A 6,000-nucleotide genomic window follows, 5' to 3' on the forward strand; every position below is an offset into this window, starting at 1 on the left:
CTCAATGTTTGTCATAGTTCGATGGAGCGTGTGTGGTTTACCGGCACATCGAGTAGGTGACTGTAACATGTGAGGGCACTGTGTAAGTTTGCATGGTTATTCACACCCGCTTTGTGATCCTCGGCATCCCAGTCACAAACAAGAGGGGTATATCGAGATTTAAACATACCATTGAAAGTTCAATGAATCTCAAAGGATCTAGGAGTTTTCAAAGATTTAAAACTTAAATTTCTTTTTTGTTTTTCATGGTGGAAATTAGTGAATCGTCATTCACTTACCTTCAAGTATTCTGCAACTAGATTACGACATCCCTTTTCTAGGTTGTAGCGTATTGTGTTGGGTCCTAGCCTTAGTATCTCATTTGGGTGATTTACTAAGGACTCAATCTATCAAATAAATTGAATTTGTTTTCTCCCGTTTTGTAGATGTCAAAGTTTGACAACTATGGTCTTCCCAAATCACGTGGAACAAGCATTCCACATGATGATGATATTCCACGATTCGATCGAGGAACAAGAAATCATGCTTCACTTCCTCCTCCTCCTCCAATTATTCTCCCTAACCCACAAGATTGTAAAATTGAAAGGTTCAATATCACTAAGGCCCTATTGGAAATGAAACATGAAGATGGTAAATCTGTGTGCCCACGTTCTAGGAATGAAATCACACATCGATAGGTTGATTATGTTGGGTGTGTCATTTCCCGATGAGTTGGCTGTGAACTGGGTTCTGCAATCACTCCCTAAATCATATAATGAGTTCAAAAGAAAGTATTATATGATGGATCATGACGACAACCTCATTGACCTAACTGACATACTCATTGTTGCTGAATCAGAAATGATTTGGCGAAGCAATGGAGCATATTTGTTGGGAAAGTCAACCGACCATGCTTTCGAGGACGTTCTAGGAGAACCGACCTACGTTTGCTGCCAAAAGAAAGGGCGTTGGATACAAGTCTGCCCAAAGAGCCTGAAGAGTCCAGAAGATGGGAGAGTCAAAGTGTATGGCTGCGCTTCAGGTAAAATCCACTATCTAACTCCGTTAAGTTCCTATTCATTGATCCTTAATACATGATGTGATAAGATTGCATTTGAATGTTTTGTAGGATCAGTGAAAAGAAAGGAAGCTTGATAAGAGAGCAAGATGAATCTAATCACAAGAGATGGATCTTGATCGCATGGACTTGAAGATTGGATTTTGAGCTTAGATAGTTAGGATAGAGTTGTTAGAAATTTTCCTTTTACATAGTTTTCAATAGATTTTGCATTGTAAGGACAAATGTTTTTCTGCTGCTTTTATAAATAAAATAAATTTTGTTTGACTTATTTATTTATTTGCTTACTTCCTTGCAATGAAATCGTTATGAAAATTGATGTTTGCATATTTCTACAATGAATGTATATGATTCTTAGTTATGTTATTTATGGAAATTTTGAGAATTTACCAAATAGGGAGAGTTTGTCATTGCCCAAGTTTCAATTGGACAGAAACTTGGAATCATGCAACTTGGTTGCACGATGAATGAGAAATTTCATATTTGGAAATTAGACAAATTCGTTGACAAAGTGTCAAGTGAAGGACTAGGAGATCGAGTACACAAAGTTGTGTGTTGATCAAGTTCACCATAAGAGTAACAAAGATATTCGTCATGATTTACTAAAGGTTTGGTAAATATGATTATACTTACAAGATTAAGTGTAATTCTGAATTGATTAAAGGGTTTAGATCAATAGTAGAATGAATAAGAAGAATCAAGTAGGCAGAAAGATAAAAGTTTCTCTATTCTAAGAAGAAGGGAGAGTAGCTTTTATAATTTGTAATGGGTCTTAATGATTAAGAACCATATCTCAATTGATCCCCTAAGTAAGCCTTAGTACAATTGTATGTTTAAGAAGAGGAATCAAGGATTGAAGAAATGGTTAAATCAAGAAGTCTATCATACTCCGTTCCAATAACAAGTCTTAAAGTTAAGATTGTGACAATGAGTGAAAAGTATTAAAGGTTTATAACATTCATCAAATGTGGAAAGTTGTGATGTCTTGGATAAGACAAAGGCCAACTAGGACCAATTTATGAAGTGTTTTGATAAAAGCTACACTAATTATTGAATAATTGTTTGTCAAGAAATGGTTATTGACAAAAGAATCTTATATGTCAAAGAGTCAGTGGGAGTCTTAATGATCTTGAAAGGTTTCAAGAGCAAATCAAATAAACCTTAATGATCATCACTAGCGCACAAGTTGAGTTTTACAACCTATCGTGTTGACGATATTTTCATTCTGTGCTGTTCCAATTGAGTTAATTATGCATGTGGGTCCTATGAGTACTCATTTTGAATGCATAAAAGGCAAGGCACCTTGATCAATGAAAGGTACATTGATAGGAAAAAGGTGAGATGCTTAACTACTTGGAATACGTGGTGGGCAGCTGTGCTACCATAAGGCAAGAAATCAAGATTAAGAAAGTTCGGTCCATATGAATTTGAATTTGTCGTAAACTTTGGTTTTAACAAATTCACATGGATAGAAACACATACACCATTAAAATCTAAGTGTCATAAGATTTCCTCCTTCATGAAAATGATTGTGAGGAAATGCTTTCACTAAGAAAGGTTTTAAGAAGATAGTGATTGTAAAGTTGCATTCTCGAATTCAATTATGGTTACGGTATCCCTTTCCATGATTTGAATTGTGAGGTTTGGCAATTAGTCTTAATAGTTTAGACACACATATGAACTATCTAAGGCAAAGGTGTATAAGTTCAAGAAGCCTTGATAAAAGATTATCAAAGCACTAAGTATTAGAAACATGGACTTAAGAAATTCAATAGGTATTGTCTTTCTGAAAGTTAAGATGTTTATGAATACATGTCGAAGCTAGTGGGAGCATAAGTGTTATGTTTTATAGTAATCATCATGATATTGGGAGCATAAAAGTTATGATTGTATGATTATTATGGAAAGTATTGCAATTTGGCAATATTAATTATAGAAAAACAAGAGTTATACCTTGCAAAGTCGTAAGAGTTGTAAAGTTGTTTTGCTATAATTAAGGGAGAGAATATTATGCTTCATTTCAAATCTAAAGGATTAGGTTGTGGAATGTTAATAAATTTAGTCAAAGGTACATTGTGTGTTCTTAAGATTTTGATTATTATTACGGCATTCCTCTTCACAATTCGAATTTTGAGAACATAGCAAATTAAACATTATGCGTCGTGTCCCATACGATTCGGGTATAGGATCGATTGCAAATGCTTTAATGTTTGACCATTCTAAAATTTTCCAAATGTCTAGCGCATTTAGATGGAAAAGGGACTAGAATTGGTTTTGACTAAAATAATTAAACAACTATCAAAGGACAATCCAAAGTTCGACGAGGATTAGTCGTTTGTGAGTAGTTGGAAGTAGAGTATTGGAAAATATGGAAATGTTTCCATATTTGATGGACCATATCGACATCATTACAAATAGAAAAGATTCTATTAAGAATGAGTTGTCATGAGGAAAATATGGAAGCGTGTTCATATTAGGAAGTAAATATTGAAAATCTATGTCTAGATTAGAAACTTTTATGCAAAAGGATGTTCAAAGGAATGTACTTTGAGAGAGAGAGACATCATGTCTAAGGAATTGTCTTATAACAATCTCCGATAGAGGACTTTGTAATATCATTGGCAATAGTCTTTGTGACTTTGGTGCAATGACATTACGAAAGGATCGTTGCATAAAGTGTTGGAATCTAGCATATTCTATAAGTAGCAAGAATTTGATATTCTTACACTTATGAAAAAGGATTTGGAGTTGTAAAATGAGAATGATTGGAAATGTGTTCAATTTGTCTATTTCACAAAAGTAAGAACCATAGGTAAACATTGTGTGCATGCTAGGAGCATGGGACAAGTGTTGGAATTCAAGTAAGAAGTTGATTACCCTAAACGAAAAATAATGAGTAATCAATATGGTGATAAATAAAAGGAGTTTTATTTATACTCAAAGGTTTGAGGCCATATAGGATTAGTATTAATCTTGTGTTTCACCTTGCATGTTTTGACTTCCAGAATAATTGAGTTTATTAAGAATAATCGAATTATTCAAACGGACCACAGTCGTTCATATGTTGGAAGTAGATATGAATGAAGACTGTCGTGAATTGGTGTGTGGATTGTATGAGCACATAGGATGTCTTATGACCAAAACCCATCACTTTTATGGATAAAGTTTCCAACTTTACCCGTTATTAGTCCTTCTTAATGGGCTTAGCTAAAACCCTAGTTCTCTTGGACATAGATATTGGTCCAAAAGCAACAATACTCCAAACTACAACATACTAACATAGATCTAGGCCTTAGACAACATTTGAACACGTAAATCTCCTAACTTTACTTCCATACATGGCCTTTTGGGGCTTAAAAGGCCATAATAACACCTTAAAGCTTGCATGGGGCTTCCATGGTCATAAAGTTTGCATATTTATGCCATGAAACCCCTTCTAGACCCCAGATCTGAAAGGTAGATCACTTGGGACATCCCAAGGACTAAGCTTCTTGGACCAAAAACCCCATTAAATGATATTAAGGAGATCTAACAAGCTACTAGGCAAGTTTAAGACTTGATTACCAGAAAGTGATGATGATGAAATGAAGTTGTTGGATCTATAACCTCCTTCTTGAGTCGTTGAGAGTCTCAGTCTTCCACAAGTTTCAAAACCCAAAATTTCTCTTAAAAAAGGCTCACAAGCATTAGGGTTTCGAGATCTAGGGTTTTAACAATGGAAGTTGGAAATGGGGCCAAACCCTAAGTCGTAAAGTGTTTAAATAGGGTGCAAAATCTTGGATTTAGGGTTTCCCAATCCCAATCCAACTCATCGAGTTGTTCCCCTCCGGCTCGTTGAGTTAGTCTTCCAAAAACACGCATGACAATCATTCCTACTCGTCGAGTTCTCACCCTTGAACTAGACGAGTTGCCTTCTAGTTTGGAGATTTTAGTTCCTCATTTGGCCTTCTGGTTTCCGGGTGTTACAGGTATGTTCCGGAACAAGGCATCTCGTTGCAAACTTCAGGATACCAGAGAAGTATTTCGGAGAATTGTTCCAGAGCAATCAACAATTTTTTTATGTGTTGTGTGTTAATTTTTTTTGTTTAGTTATGTTTTTATATAAAATGTATATATATTACAAAAAAGAACAATGCTTTCAAATTTTAAATCTACCAAAACTAATAATTACATAAACTTAAATATGTTTTAAATTATAATACATCGTTCAAATGGATCCCTATTTTATCTTGGTTCCCCAAAAAAATTTCGCCAATCGCTTGTGATATGATATGGCCTAGGGTTCAGTTGGATCCTCTATATGATTTTCCCATGGGCAACATCTCAAAGAACCAACATAAAAATACCTCACACCATGTACCATCAAACTATTGTGGTACATCCGTGCCATTTTCTAGGGTGATTTTGAAACTCTCAAAGGTCCGTATATCAGTGGGTTTGGTACCACAATAGTTGATACCTACTAGAAATTTGAGGATACATGCTCGCATAGGTGTAAACCATGATGCATTTTTTTTCAAAATAACCATCCACCAAGTGACCATCGTATATAGTCATTTTGAATGTCTTGAAATCCAAAACACCCAAAAAAACCTGTGAGCATTCAGTCGTTGATGATTACTGCTTGCACTGGTCAACATGCATCTTTTTTAGTTTCGACCATGCAACAACTCGAACGATCACATTCGTTTGTCCAATACCAAATAAACTGGTCACATGAGAACTCTTAAGAAGTCATATTTGAAAGAATCATGTATTAGAATATTATCAAACAAAAAAATATTAAATTGTTAATCATGTATATTACTTTAAAAGCATTTGAAATCTATTTAGGTTGTACATCATTTTTGAGGGTTTTTTTTTGGGTTTTGGTTTTAGTACCATGGGATGTATAAGATTCTTAACCTTATTGAATATAGTGAGTAGCAGAGAGTACAATTGAT

This window comes from Lactuca saligna, chromosome 8 (assembly GCF_052625555.1).
Source record: "Lactuca saligna cultivar CGN05327 chromosome 8, ASM5262555v1, whole genome shotgun sequence".
Lineage (NCBI taxonomy): Eukaryota > Viridiplantae > Streptophyta > Magnoliopsida > Asterales > Asteraceae > Lactuca > Lactuca saligna.